Here is a 16341-nt window from a genome sequence, read left to right on the forward strand (position 1 = left end):
TCCGCACAGACCATACGATTGTCAAATGGATCTTGTATCTAGAGCCCAGATCCCTTGCCCAGAATTTACGCTCCGACAGAACAGGAAAATCAGCATCTTAGAACTTACCTGGATCAGTACCTGGCGAACGGTTTCATTCGCCTGTCCAAGTCACCTGCCTCCTCGCCCTTATTCTTTGTGCCTAAAAAGGAGGGGGACTTAAGACATTGCATCACCTATAGAGCCATCAATCGGATCACAGTAATAAATCGATATCCTTTACCACTTATACCAGAGCTCCTGGACCAAGTGAAATGTGCTCAAATCTACAACAAACTGGATTTAAGCGGGGCATACCATCTTGTAAGAGTAAAAGAGGGAGACGCGTGGAAAACGGCCTTCTGCACGAAGTACGGCCTCTTTGAATACCAGGTCATGCCCTTCTGACTATGCAATGCCCCTGAGGCCTTCCAATTCTTTATGAATGATGTACTCCGTGAACTAGTGGACGTTTGCGCTCTTGTTTACATTGACGACATTCTTATCTACTCAAATTCCATGGAAGAACATATAGGCCATGTCTGGGCAGTCTTAGAGAAGATTCGACAACACTAGTTGTATGCCAAGTTGGAAAAATGTTTTTTTCCATGTAACCGAGGTCGAGTTTCTCGGTTTCATTCTCACACCACAAGGCGTACATATGGATACACTAAAGGTGGATGCAATCCTCCAATGGCCCTCACCAATATCCACGAAAGGAGTGCAAAGCGTGCTCGGATTCGCCAACTTTGACCATCAGTTTATACCTGGGTTTTCACAAATTGTACATCCAATTACCTCCTTGTTAAAGAAAAATCAAAAGTTCCATTGGTCGATAGAAGCTGAAGAAGCCTTCCAGAAGTTGAAACTAGCATTCACTACAGCACTAGTCCTTCGACACCCACGACCAGACCTGCCTTACATAGTTGAGACAGATTCTTCAAAAATAGCCATGGGAGCATTATTGTCACAACAAAACTCTGAAACAGCACAACTACACCCCGTTGCATTCTGGTACAGCAAATTTTCAGCCCCATAGTTGATCACAGATAAGGAATTACTGGCGATTAAAGCAGCATTCAGGGCCTGGAGACATTACCTTCTTGGGGCGAGACATACGGTCACTGTCATCACGGACCGCCGTAACTTGCAATACTTGAAAACCGCCAAAGCACAATCCTCGCGTCAACTTCATTGGGCTCTCTTTTTCGTGGAATACGATTTTATTATCACTTATAGACCTGGAGTACGCAATGGGAAAGCAGATGCTCTATCACGCATGAGTGGAGAAAAAGAGGCTTTTACAGCATCCGACCCCAAGGCCATAATTCCTGAGGAAAGGATTCAAACCAGAATAGCTGCCACCACGGGTGTGGATGACCAAAGAACCAGTTTGCAATCCCTGATGGATCAATCAACACAACAGGAATTGCTGTTAAAAGGTGACCAGTACACCATCGAAGACAATCTTCCGTATTTCCAAGGACGATTATATGTCCAAGACCAAGAACTGCAAAAGCAAATCATCACAAATTACCACGATTCTTTAGTGGAAGGACACCCAGGAATAGCCAAAACTCAGGCTAAGGTAAAACAAAACTACTGGTGGCCAACCTGGCGAAAATACATTGCCCAATTTATTGAAACCTGCGGTGTCTATGCACAACACACTTCTCAGAAACAGAACCCTGCTGGCTTACTACATTCCCTAACAGTACTGCCAGCACCTTGGCATACCCTGTCGATGGACTTCATCACGGATCTTCCACCCTGCAATGGATACAACACCATATTAGTCGTTGTGGATTTATTCTCCAAAATGGCCCATTTCATCCCTCTGCAGGGTTCTCCCAACAGCGTCAACTCTCGCTTCTATGTTCCTAGAGCAAATTGTTCGATTGCATGGATTTCCATCAATATTAGTATCTGATCGTGGAACTCAATTTGTTTCTGCCTTTTGGAGAAAGTGTTGTACAACTGCCAAAATCGATCTCCGGTTGTCCACAAGCCATCACCCTCAAACTGATGGGCAAACTTAACGAACCAAACAAACTTTAGAGCAATATCTCAGGTGTATGTTGCAACAGTCTGAGGATTCTTGGAAAAATATTCTCTGGATAGCTGAGTATGCATACAACAACTCAGTTCACACAAGCACAGGGCAAACTCCATTCTACACTGTGCACGGAAGACATCTAAGGACATCAGTATTTGATCCACCCAATAACCTGGAAATGCCAGCCATAAAAAATGTGCATCACTCAGGTTCTTGGGGAGGCGACAGGGCATCTGAGCAAGGCTAAGGAAAGACAAAAACTGTTTGCTGATCGACATCGGAAGGAAGCTCCCACCTACCAGATTGGAGAAAAGGTGTGGTTAGCATCCAAATATATTCCCCTGAAGGGGCCAAGAGATTTCCGCCCAAGGTACCTTGGCCCCTGTAGTATAAAGTCAATAATCAATCTGTCGCCGTGAAATTGAAGTTACCATCTCACATGAAAATTCACCCCGTATTTTATATCTCTCTCCTCAAACCCATGAAATCCAATACACTGCTTATTTCTCCGCCAGAGCCCGAAGTAATAGATGGAGAACCAGAATATGAAGTCAAATCCATCCTGGACTCCAAGGTGGTTCAATCAAAAGTGTATTACCTAATTGACTGGAAAGGTTACGGACCTGAAGACCGAACTTGGGAACCCCGTGAACATGTCCATGCTCTGCGTTTAATCAGACAGTTCCATCGCAATAATCCCACCAAACCACCACCGGGAGGAGAACCACCCTTGAGAGGTGCCTTGAGGGGGAGTGCTGTCATGGTCATGAAGTCAGGGGCACAGGCATGCAGGGGTTGCACGCACAGGAGACCTAGGTGGACACTGTAAACAACAGTAAACAAGAACATCCATTTAACACCAAAAAGCTTTTATTATGGACATAGCACTTCAGATGCATTAACCTTGAACATTCCATCCATTAAGCAGGATGCATTAACCTTGAACATTCCATCCATTAAGCAGCCCCAAGTGTATTCTTGGGTGTGGCTGCTAATGGATTGTCTTCGTTCATGCTCACTCTCTAGGAGTGGCAGGGTGTGGCTGGTAAGCCGGCTCTAATGGGCGTGCCTACGATCTCAGCTATATAAGCTTCCCCAATCCTCAAGACAGACGCTTCGCATTATTCTGTACTTGCAAGCAGCGTAATGCTCACCGTCGCCTGAGGTCAGATTTACCTTTGAAGATCCTGCTTCCTGAACATCCTGCTTCCTGCTAGCATACTTACCAACTGGGGGAAGCTGTTCTTACCTGTACATCTCTTCGGCAAACCAAATATTCATCTCTACACTTTCCGGAATGCTGATATCTTCATCTTGGCACTGCAGCACGACACGCACCATCGTTGACAGCAGCGCCTGCATGGAAAAACAGAAGACAAGGTTAGACATCGAAAAAACAGTCCTTTTAAGGTTGCGCTTCGCCATACTTTGCGCTTTTCCTTAAACCATCACTTACCTGCTATAGAACATTGCGGTAGCATCCATCTTCCATCAGGCCGTGTCTCGCGTCTCAGAGCTGCATTGAGGCCGCATTTCCATCTAAGGGAAGAAAACAGAAGAGAGACATTATTGCGGGCATAAATAGGAGCAATATATAAAGACATTAAACAGAACGAACATCATCACAAGAGCTCAAGAAAGACTTATCAATCATAAGGAGAAGCATAGTTACAGCTGGATTGGACTAATCCTTATCAGGGATCGGTGAAGGAACTAGATCCCCTTTGACGCGCCCCTGCCAGAAGTAACAGGACGGAGAGCTTATCTTCCATAATTCACAGGTGAGCTTTATGGGCCGGCGTATGCTCACAGAAACCGTACTTTCGGGTGAAGGGTTCGAGGGGTGCAACAATAACAGATTGGCGCACTCACACACTGTTATCTCCACGCAGGAGCAGTATCACCACGTACCACCACTCGTAGCTTTTCTACTGAGGGAGAGGCCTGAAAGGGGTGATTCAAGTTCAGAGAGGGCTGCAACCGTGCCCCAATGCCTCCGCAGAGACAGATGAGTGTAACAGCACCTTAACTTAGTTTTCCGCACTTTTACACATGCAAAATCAACGAGCGGGGCATGTCCATCTTTTGCTAATCTTATCCATGGATCGATAGCACTAGGTTCAAGTGCCCCTGTGGCACTAAATCATATCATCCGCCCCTGAAGCTGCCATCACTAGATGCTTACGGCCCATTTCACAACGCAAATGCACGTCTCATGTCAATGTTCTCTGTGTGCCAGCTAATGATGTGTCTCCATGGAAATGGCAGGACACCTCTTTCCTCAATAAGTATAAACTGACCGTTTCTCATCAAACAACATCAGAGTTGCTTTTTCAATCATTTCATTGTTTTTTTGTATAGCCTTTTACTCGTGTCTGCAGTGTTCAGCTATCTTTGTTGCTTGAGCCCCTGCGAACCGATACTTATACTAGCATTACTATCTATTTTAATTTTGTCGTATATTGGCAACAATACAGCCCTACCAGTACGAGCCAGAGTATTCCGAGGTGGAATTAGTTGAGAGAGAAAGATGCGGAAACGATGGGGCATCGGACGACAGTTGGGAAGACGATTCACTGGATCCTGAGCCAGAGCCTAGTCGCATGGAAGCAGTTTCCACGTGGTGTACCTGCAATCGGTGCAAGGTCATGCCAACAGAGAAGGAGAACAGCTGCTGCAGAGAAAACTCTGGCTGCTTAGCCTACATATCGGAAGAAGACACACTGCCGCCATGCGTTACCGAGCTGCATGACTTCAGGGCAGCCTGCCTCACAAGGTCCGTGTTGAGGATTATGATGGTGCTTATGCACAAACTTCACGCCACAGTTCGCCCTCACAATCCAAGTAACGAGTAAGTGTACTCAAGATGTGATGTCACTTTGACCACTGAGGCCACTAACATTTCTTGTTTGTCTCCAATATTGTTGTAACTTTGATCTATCACTGCCAAATGAACGCAGTCTGCTAATTGAATACATTTCAAACGTTTTAGGGGAAATCGGAGTGTTCATGTTAAGTGACTTTCACGTTCAACTAAAAAACAATATTTCTCTGTGCTCCAAACGTTATGAATTGCATGGGTGTTCACTTTTGTAATGTTTCAACACTTCAAAGTTGATTGATCCATGAAGTAACGTTGGTACGGGCAACTATACCATAGGATACAGGGTTCATTTTCAAGTAAGATTTGTACACTTATCAGGTTCATTTAAATACAGTATGTGTGTTTCTCTTCCACAGGTGGTACATGCTGGTGGCCTACCGTTCATTTACATGATGGCTTAATTGGGAGGCTTGGATTCTGCATTCGAGTAATACCCGCCTGTGTCGTTGGAGCCATTTGTGCCAAATTCCCCAGTGACAGCGGACAGTACAGGGGATTTTCCCACACTGCCCTGCAACCCGAAGTATACATTGTGTAGTATATTTGTGCCATCAACATCAGCAACAAAATAAAATACAAACAAGCTTTTTTAAATATTGTTTCAATTTTTCAGTCAATCAATGACACTCTCACTTGTCTATGAGGGTCATGAAAGAATGGTTGGTGCCCTTTTATGTTCACCTCCTCTGCAGCAATCCATCCCCCCTCCGCTATCAGTGGTATTTCGCACGTGTGGCTGTGTGCTTCCATGGGGGCTGGCCAAGGTGCCAAGCACCATGTACACTTCAAAGGTATCTTCCGCACAGGGGCCAATGTTCATATGGCCTCCCCAGACCCAGTGTCTCCAGGCTCCCCTGAAGCACACCACGCCCCTGCAATCCACATAAGTGTGTCTCCCTTCAGCAGTGTTCTGGCCCTTTTCTGCACACCTCTTGCCCATCCATCCCCCCTCCACTATCAATGGCAGTTCGCATGTGTAGCCGTGCGCTCCCAAGGGGGCTGGCAGAGTGGGAACGGCCAAGGTGCCAAACACCATGTACACTTCAAAGGTATCTTCCGCCCGGGGGCCATTGTTCACATGGCCTCCCCAGACCCAGTGTCTCCAGTCTCCCCTGAAGCAGACACCGCCAGAAACATGTCACACATTCACATACACACCCACTTTTCTAATCCTTTATAATAATCCTTTATAAACCCCTTGATATTTATCCAGAGAACATCTCTGAGCACTGGAAGTCAACTTTTGATCGTGCTACCCGTTCTCCTGCTACTTACTCCCCTGCTTGCTGAATCTATTTGTTTGTTAGTCAAGATAAGTGTTAGGCAGAAACCTGTGCAGTTCCCTCTGGGACCACTGCAAAAGATTTAGGACTACAGGTGTTTGGCAGTAAACCCACTTCGTAGCAGTCTGTACCACACAGATTCACTTGGTAGCTGTGGCTGAGCAGTCAGACTTCCCTCAAGAAGAGTTAGGCAGTATACAGAGTATTCGCAATAGGTCAAGAGAACACAGTAGAACAAGTAAACACTGACCAGGGCTTGGTGTAAAAGAGATATAATTATTTATTTAAAACCACATCTAGAAAAACACACAGGCACTAATAGTAAGTAATTCAAAAACACGGTCACTAAAAGATATACACTCCCTTAAAAGAATATTAGACAAGTCTTAAGTAAAGCCCCACTTATTTTCAGACAGCGGTGAGCGCTTAACATAGATGGCACTCTAATAATTCGTTTTAAAAAGGGAGAGAAAAGCAGAGAATAAATTGAAACAGATCCCAACACTTTTTCACGAACACACAAGAGAGAAAGGCAAAGTAGCACCGTGAATTCAGAGTCAATAGGTTGGATCCGCTTTAAGAGGATCAAAATGAAATGTGTCCAAGGTCACACGGTTGCAGTGCACAAAAGTCTTGTAACGGTTCAAAAAGGAGTTGCACCAGGGAAAGGGACCACTTAGAGGGTCAAGGCCGCCAGCCAAGTCCAGAAGGTTAAGGAGTTATTATTACCTTGTTGCAATCTTTAGAAAGGGAGGCCTGGCGGACACGGTACCTTAAAGTGGTGAGAACGCTCCGGCTGGGGCAGTTGTTCCCGGCAGCGGATGCAAGTCGGTGCTTCGTCCAGGGGTAAGAGAGGATCTCGTCGTGGAGGAAGACAGGAGTCTGTTGCACTGCCAGGGAAGAAACCAGCTTCAGCGTTTCTCAGGTACAAGGAGCGGTCCGGTGGTTCGCGGTTCAGTGGTGAGTGGCTATCCGGCTGCCGGGGTGCTTGGCATGGGCAGTTCGACCACAAACCGGGCTGGGGTGCGAAGAAAGAAAGGTAAACTGGTTGTGCCCACCAGTCAGGGGAAGAAGCCTCTCCAGCCGGGAGATCTTCTCTGTCGTCGGGAAGTGGTGAGTCAGTTCTGCTGGGCTCCACCGGTGGTGTCGTCGTGGTAGGCTGGCTCAGCTTCTCCCTCGTCAGATTCTTCGGTCCTGTGACGACTTCTGAAGTTCCAGTCCCCAAAGCCCTGCTTTTATGCAGAAAACCCCCATTCACTCAGCCTAGCTGTCACTCAAACATGGTAAGTGGTGAGCCGGCCGGCTCACCACTTGGCCCAATCACACAAGAGTGCGACCTGAGTTACCAAGGTAACTCGGTCCAGGGTGCCTAAACCCCCTCCCACGCCCCCTGTGGTACCCAGACAGAGTGGCACCACTTTTGGAGGCTTCTGTGGAGAAGCCCGCCAAAAAGTGGAACAAAGGGCTCGACTTGGGTTGGAGTCACAGAAGAGAACACAAACGCCATTTTAGAATCGAGTCTTGGCAAAAAATACCAACCGGAGAATTAATATTAATTAAATAAACCAGTGGTATGTTCGGGGCTATGAGAATTAAATAATTAAAGTTGGTAGCCTCGAACAATGGGAAAATCCCATAGGAAAATATTTGCGGTTGAATATAAAAAGTAGTTTCCACTGCCACCAGCCAAAACTCGATCAGGGGGGATGGAGATGTGCCCCCTCGACTAACAGACCCCGGGGCAATCAAATTGCCCCGACCAGTACGTCCACAAAATGATGGTTTGTACTGGTTTCCGTTAATAATTTGGGACTAGTAAAGCCAATGGTGACTTTACATGCCCTGGGAGACAGTAGTCAGTCCCAGGGTATGGAGTCTATGGTGGGGTGCCACTATGACACCCCTGTGTTACTGCACGGAGGGTGCTGTGTAACACACATAGGAAAAACACATGAGACCCTATGGAGTAAAGGACCCCATAGCCCATAAAACACATTACCAGTCAAAGGAATACCATTAATCATGTCCAAGAGTGGGAGAAAAAGAGTCTCACTCTTGGCAGGAGGAAAAACAAAAACTCCAGAAATCCAGCAAAGCTGCTGGGGGACTCACTAGGTTAGGAAATTCAGCCTAAAGAAAGAATTCTCCCTAACAATAAGGGCAGGTCACCTATTAACTTCACTATATTCACCTCTTTCTGATCTCAAAATGTCTATCTATTTCGACTGAACGTACCCAGTAGTGTAATGTTCATTCATCTCAATGACTTTACCATTGTCTAATGTTTCAAGTGTTCTGATCGCGATACATAACACATTTCATCAGTGTCCATTGTATAAGCATGTTTCCTTTTGATGCATGAAAGTACATTCAACGGACGAGTAACACGTTACGATTTGCGTTATATCAATCCATTTTATATGAAAGTTATCCCCGTGTATACTCGACTACGCTACACAGGTTTTGCTTCTTTGAACAAGACAAACATTACATAGGCCCTCATTACGACCCTGGCGGATTTTTACCGCCATCCACGGACTTTCCGGCCATGGCGCAAAGTCCCTTTACGCCATGGCCGATGGCGGACTTACCGCCCCATTCCGAGGTCGGCGGGGCGGTAAGTCCCCATTGTCCCATTTACCCTTCCCCATTCCCATTTCGGCCCCATAGGGCTCAATGGGAGTGGGGAAGGAGTTAATTACGCCACCGTAAAATACGGTGGCGTAATTAACACCAAGGTCCCAGAGCGCCATGGATTTTTCCGCCCGCAAAAAGCGGGCGGAAAAGTGTCCATGGCGCTCTGGAAACTCGTAGTTGGCGGTAAGGGGTCGGCGCAGCTAACGCTGGCGCAGACCCCTTAGCGCCAGGGTCGTAATGAGGGCCATAGAAAACTGTGAAATAATTCCATCAATCTCATGCATACAGTACAATTGGTTTTGTAATTATTTATATTTTTTTATACTGATCTTGTAGATTATTCAAGAATGCCTGGTTGTATGGTTTTGGGTTGCCGTTCAGGAAGCCATGTCAATAGTCAGGGCACATTCCTGCATACATTCCCGAAGGATATTGATTTAATAAGAAGATGTACTTTACCCAGGATATGTATGACCAATCGAAGTGCACAAAAAAGCATCGACCCAGAATGTTTTGTAAATTGCTTCCAAATGCAATTCAACTCTATTGATGCACACGCTGCCTCAGGTGAGTCCCGGATGATGAATTAGCTGTAGGCGGTGGGGTACTGAAATGGTAACTTCATGAACGGATTGGTGCTTTCGGTGTACATCTTTCTTACTAAAGTTTGCATATTTACCAGATTCTATTATTTTAAATAGAACACATTTTACTATACATCTGTCCCTGGTTCATGGAGCCTCAAATGAAGTAATTATGACCATGGAAAACAATGCCATAGTGCCCTTCACAAGAAGCACAATGTTTTCGTAATTGGTTGCTTGGCATGTCCATTTTTTTAGAAAATTATTACTGATGGAAGTACAGACCCTCGCAAGTGACAAAACCACTGACACGTTGAGTATACCAATGGTGAGCCCTACAGACTTGCAGTAGTTCATATTCTCAACAGTTGGATCTTCCCACATATCTAATGCAAATCTAATTTTCCCTATTACCCCTTCATGACAATGCATTGAAAATGAAGGAGCAAGATTCTGCATCCATTTATTTTCAGGAGTCGACAAACACTTCAAGCGCCTATGTTAATGGTAATGTTAAAGGATATTTGTACCTCGCACTATCACCACCGGAGTGGTCCCCTGGCGCGCTGGCGGTTCTGAAAAGGGAGGGGGGGGGTTGAGTTAGTGGGAATAAGCTGGAAAAGTGCAGCAGAGCAGTGATGTGCTGTTGGCCGCCTCAACCCAGTTAACACTGTTGGCTAGGCTTGGGGTATTTTCCGGTCGGTAGCCGTTGTGTGAGTCTGTGTGGTTTGTTTTGTTGTTGCAGTGTAGCAAAGTTTATGCAGATTGTTGTGTTACAGGCTTGTGGTTGTGTTTGGTTGGAGTTTGAGCAGTGTGTATTACGAGAATGTGTTCTGCTTGGAATTCCAAATAATATGAAATTGTTTATGTATCGTGTTGGTTGTTTACACTAGTTGTCATTTATGGGTTTCTCTTTATATGTAACATTGTCTGCATCCCATTGTCGCTGTTCCGTTTAACTGTTTTCATCCGTACTAAAACTAGTACTGTGTTACAGGGGGATGCTGGTACTTCGACTACAATTACATCTTCCTTTGCAGCTGGTCCAGAGTATGAGGTATGCATACTTACAGTTCCCTTGAATGAAAGAAAGTAAATCCTACATAGGATACTATTAGACAGTGACAATCATATAAAGGTGCCGTGTTTCAAACTTTTCAGATTTCAGTTCTAACGTTACACTTCCTCCCTAATGCAGAATACATTGCAAAATGTTTCAGTGCAACATGACAATCAGTATGTTTTGCACGTTGATCTATGATCAAGTACACTTGCCATCAATCAGGGGAAATTTGAAATGTATATTTTGACTAAATGACATACAATGTTTGCGAGGGTATGTGTCTAAGCGCTGTGTGTGATGAAAGATTTTGATTTCCAATCCGATTGACTCTTTTTTTTTTAATGAATATTCTATTCAAGGAATGTACACAAGGTGTGGAATTAGAAGTGGATGCACATGGATAAGAGGTGGTGGATCAGCTTGCTGGTGCATTCGTTACAGAGAAGACCACGGTTTCACAGAAAATCTAGAAAACAAAGGTAACTAACAATTTCGTTTTCTAGAAGTGTTTTGGGCTGTTTTCTTCATAACATGTTTTTTTATTTAAAGTGCTATCTGCTGTATGTGTGCTATACATTGAACATGTTTTTACAACACATCTCCTAGAGGCCCAGAGGGAAAATAAGTATAAAGACGCAGACAACAAATGAAACCAAAGATGTTGCGTACCAAACAGATTTCACCATGGAGCAACTACTATTTGAGGCGCAGCGTGGTCCAGTCAATAGGCAGACTCGCCAGCAAAGTGTTCTTGGACCATTGCTACAATGTGAGAACTCAACAAGATGAAAATGAATATAATGAAGGTGCATCGGAATTCCTTGCAGACCACTTGATACAATCTACACCCGCAAACAAAAAAGGTCCACCCAATAAACATTCAAATTGGTTTCTCCAATTCGTGCAAATAACACAAGCTGAACTAACAGAGACTGAAGCTTTAACGCAATTGACCGATGAACTTGCCAAAGATCTCGACATCAGTTTGGCTAGTTTTGGCAATATGTCCACCACAGTTGAGTCACAAACCACATTGATGCAGGACGATTGGCTAATAAAGGATCAAAAATACATTGTTTTCGACATCTGCCTGGTAGACATACTGATGCTAAAATGTGTCCATACATTGAGGGGGAAAATGTGTGGGAAGTCATTGGTGCATGTGTCTCGTGTATTACAAGGCATTAACCTGAAAATCTCTAAACCAGCTGTGTCCACCTCCATCATACATTTTCATGGTCCGCACAACCGATGCTGGGCAAAGTGCCAGCTGGAAATCTACTATGTTCAGCAGCTTTGCTTTTCAGTGGGTCTACTTTCAGTAAAATGTCCAGTTTCTGTCAATTTGTGGGAGTTCAGTTCCTTGCTAAAACCCAGTATTACAAATTTCACAAATTTCACAAATTTCACAGGGAATTCTTATTCCCCGCTATTAGTGAAGCATGGAAAATTGAGCAGATGTCAATTGAAAGCATGTTCTCTGGCAAACGGTTCAGACTACGTGGCAACGGACAGTGTGACAGCCCCAGATTTTCAGCAAAGTTCTGCACATGAGGGACCACCAGGGGGCGCCGAGATGTTCTAACGTACCTCTGTCTGCTTCTCCCCTTGGGTTCGTTGAAAGGGACTTGAGCCCCCTTTTACGCCCCAAGTGAGGAGCTTTAACCCCCCTGGGGGCTGTGTGAACCCCTGGTTAGGGATCGTGAGAAACCCTGATCACCTGGGTGGTGTATGGCCAGTGTTTTGGCCTGGCTGTCTCCTATGGTAGTGTGAGTGTTCCAGTTCCCGCCTGCGGCTCCCCGTCTAGTGGACTGTATCTGTGGCGGGGGAGGGGACTGAGGCCTGCCCATTCGGAACTTTTTTGGAGCCTCATCTACTCTGACGGCATTCTGTGGGGATCTTGACTGTGGCCTTATCTCCCACCCGGACCGGTTAGCAAGCCGCCCTTGCCCATCTGCCGGACCGAGGGAGGTGGAGCAGGAGTGGGGGCGCTGTGTGGACCGAACCGCAGCTGAGGCCGCCTCATCTTTGCACCTGTACGGAGAGGGCCTGCTCTCCACCTGCCTGTGGGGCACCCTCCTCCACCCTGCGATGCTGGCGGCTTCGAGTTGAGGAGGATGTTGCTGCAGTTGGTGCCCCGCTGACTTTTGCATAGCTGAGAGCCTCTGCCGGGGTCGTCGCAGTAGTCTGGTGAGGCCTGCTGTTGCCTGGTGGGGTGCCCTGGCCAGCCCCCGCAAGGTTCTTTGACTCCTGTGGCGCCCATCCCGGGGAGGGTCCGGAGGCTCTCTTTGCCTACCTGAGGATCTGCTACTGTGGGAGAGTGGCAACGCTGGATCGAGGAGCTGTGGCCCCATCTCTAGTGCCAGGTTAGTGCTCCGGGCCCCCCCCCACTGTCCATCACCTGGGGAGCCTTCCCTGACCTCCCCAGCTCGAGTTACCACCGGAGTGGGGGTGGACCCAGAGCCCAGGACGCTGCCCACGGCCTGTGTGGGTGGCACCTGGCCCCCTTTCCTGTTCTTGGAGTGTGGGAGGTGGAGGGCCACACGTTGGGAGCAAGACTTGTGGGCCCTGCTCACCCATCACTACTGGTGCCTTACATATCTCACCCCCTGTGCCATCCTGTGCCCAATACAGTTTGGGGGAGCGGCGGCCCCTTGACTCCACGGTGTTCACTCCACATCCTGAGTCAAAACGTATATCCTGGGAGTTATGAATTAAATACTGTTTGCTAACACATTTTGAATTTTGAATTAAATACTGTTTGCTAACACATTTTGAGTGGCGCTGCCTTCTCCTTTTTTACCTCAAGGTCTTGCTCCCTGGGACTGCTTCATCTGTGCTTGCCCGCCCCCCACCTGGCAAGCCACTGTTGGCCAGCATTGCCCGCACAGGGATTCCTAAGTCTGGAGGAGTTGGTTCTGCAACCTTTCCCCGCCTACAGATCCGGCAAGTTCGTTACTCCTTTAGGCGCTCTACATCTGTGCGGAACCGCGTCTTCTGGTCCTCCGCTAGGCCCTTCTTCGACAGTTTCTAACAAGGGGCCTGGCCCATGTCTCTGCCGTCTGGTGCTTTCATGAGCTGGTCTGAACCTCTGCAGAGGTTTGGCCGTACACCACCTTGCTCGCCTCCTCGCCTCAACATGGCAGCTCCGGCGCAATCAGAGTCAGTCGACGCCAATTCCATCACGAAGGGCATGGCCACCCTCCAGGAGGAAATAAGGGGCTTTAGAGCATACATCGCCATGAGGCTGGACGCTTGGATAAGAAGGTCGACACCATTGATGACAGAGTCCAAACACTGGAAGCAAACACGGCCTCCATCGATATACTTGAAACCCAGTTTTATATGCGGCTGGCGGAATTGGAGAGAAGGGAAGAAAGGTGCTCTTTCAAGCTGGACGACTTAGAAAACAGAGAGCGCGGCTGTAACCCGCGGTTCCCGGGCTTACCGGAGCTAGAAGGCGAAACAGTCAGACATTCTTAAAGCTGTCAGCGCTGTTATCAGGTCACTCTTCGACGACGCCAACACCAATGAGCCAACCATCGACAGAACGCACAGAGCTGGTGCTTCCAACAGAGGCCCCAGATCTGTCCTAGTGAGGTTTCACTACTTCTTAGAGAAAAGTTAAATATTGGAACTAGCACGAAAGAAAGGCCCGATTAGTTGGGAAAAAGTGCAAATCTCGATCTACCAAGACTTGTCAGCCTTTACCTTGGCACGGAGTCGGCTTTGCTCCCCTCTGACGAAAAAGCTTCAATCGAAGGGAGTGCGTTATCGGTGGGGATATCCTTTCTCACTTTCCTTTTGAGCTGGAGGGCTACAAGTACACCTTGGTCACAGAAGGTGATATCCGCAGAATGTCCCAGGAACTCTTGGGTGACCCGGGCGTGGAACCTGATGAAGCTGGGCAGGAGAGAGCGCCGGCCGGGCCTCCCAAATCCAATACATCTACGGAAAGGCGCAAGGTTCGAGGGCACGGAAAGTTCAGAAGAGCCGCCCCACTATCGTCAAGTTCATCTAATGTCTGAAGATCCTCTGACCGCGGTCAGTGTTGGCTTATAGGAGGGGGGAGTTCTAGTTTGACTTTGTCTAGACTGTTGACTCCTCTGGGGTCCTCGTGATGGGCATCACTCACAATTGTTTGATACATTATGAATATGTTTGTGTTCTGGTTGTGTGTTGTTCTGAGGTTGGGTGGGAGGGCTCTTGCGATTGTTGTTGTTGAGTTTGGCAGCCCGGAAGGGGAAGACACTGGTGGCCTGGTCTGGTGTCAAAGGTGGCGTCTCTCGGAGTCCAGGCGCTCAAGGGTGCGAAGGGTGGGTTTATGGGGAATTCTGCTTGAGATAGTTTACTGGAGTTGTTTTTCGCTTACTAAGCTTTCTAGGATGTATTGGGTCTACAGGGATTCTCATGGGTAACCATTGTGCACAGAAGCAAAACGAGGGGAGAGACACAAAGGGCTCCCTAGATGGAGCTATGGGAGATTTCTACTACTTCGATGGATGACTCACTTCATTCGCTGTCTGTGGGGTCTTTTAAATGTCTGCGGGCTAATCTCCCCTACTAAAAGGTCATTCATTGGTGGTGAGAGAATGCAACAGGCTCCAGCTGCACTTCCTATTTTTACAGGAAACCCACTGGGTTAAGGGGAAAGAACTGAAACTCATAGCTCGGGGCATACAGCACACGTTCGGCTTGACCTGTATAGCCAAGTAACGGGGGGACGCCTTCTTGGTCTCTCCCAAAGCCCACTTTTCTCCCAAGGTCCAGAGGTCTGACCGTGAGGGACATATATTGGTCAAAGGGGAAGTGAGAGGTAGGATGTTTACAATGGTGTGCATTTATGCCCCGAATGCGGCACAAGATCTATTCTGGGAGGGGATGAAAGAGAAAATTATGGGTTTCACTGAGGGTACCCTATTGGTGGGAGGGGACTTCAATATGGTTCTCTGCCCGGATACGGATAGGAAGTCAAACAACCCATATTCTGACCGCCTTCAGAGGAAGCTGGCGGATATATTCCAAAGGGTTAATGGGGAACTGGGTTTACTTGATTCACACTCTCCTAAGCAGGGTCATGATCCATATTTCACTTTTTTTTTTCAAAGCCTCACGCAACGTTCTCCAGGATCGATTATATCCTGATAGACTCCTCGCTCTGGGAGCATATCTCCAAGCTTGGCATAGAGGCTATCCCGTGGTCTGACCATGACTTGGTCAGAATCTGTTTCGGTGCCCCCCCCTCCTCTTGGTCCCGGTGGATGTGTAATGACCTCCTGTTGCAAGATAAGGAGTTGTCGGTCCCTCCTGGCTACCATAACAGAGTATTTTGCCATCAATGATAATGGGGAAGTGGGTGCCATGGGGTCTGGGATGCGTTCAAGGCTACCATCAGAGGCTCCCTCAAAGAGATGGGCTCGAGGAGGAAGAGGGAAAGGGACTGCAAGAAGAAAAAACTAAGAGAGAAGATTGTCGTTATTCGACCATGGGGGAAATTAAGGACACAGATGTTCCCAGGCCAGTGGGCGGAATTGCAACAGTTTAGATCAAAGCTTGCAGCCCTTCTTATAGGTCAGACGGAAAGGAAGCTTGTCTTTTTAAAGCAAAAGTATATGGAGAAAGGGGAAAAGGCGGATAGGATATTAGCTTGGAGGCTGAGGGAACAGTAGGAGAGTGGATGCTATCTGTTCCCCCGAGGGGGAGAGGATTATTCGGGGTGGCTCGATAGCAGAAGAATTTCGGCAATATTACGAGCGCCTGTATTCCTCGGGATATACGGGGACAGCACTGACATTGACCGTTTCTTGGACTCCTTG

The 16341-nt window shown here is 47.2% G+C and overlaps 1 protein-coding gene across 7 annotated transcripts in view; it reads left to right on the forward strand.

The window, feature by feature from the left end:
- The window catches only part of BEND2 (BEN domain containing 2), a 1020032-nt gene that overhangs the window by 104756 nt on the left and 898935 nt on the right, over positions 1-16341 (forward strand). For 2 of the 7 annotated variants that reach the window (XM_069636823.1, XM_069636828.1), the window contains exon 2: positions 10885-11004. The exons of 4 other annotated variants lie outside the window; for them this stretch is intronic. The gene's annotated coding sequence lies outside the window, so the exon portion shown is untranslated. Of the gene's footprint in view, positions 1-10459; positions 10520-10884; positions 11005-16341 lie in introns of all 7 variants that reach the window. One more of the 7 variants, XM_069636822.1, reaches the window with a different exon arrangement.

Source organism: Ambystoma mexicanum, chromosome 7p (genome assembly GCF_040938575.1).
Source record: "Ambystoma mexicanum isolate Mex_15411 chromosome 7p, UKY_AmexF1_1, whole genome shotgun sequence".
In the NCBI taxonomy this organism is placed as follows: Eukaryota; Metazoa; Chordata; class Amphibia; order Caudata; family Ambystomatidae; genus Ambystoma; species Ambystoma mexicanum.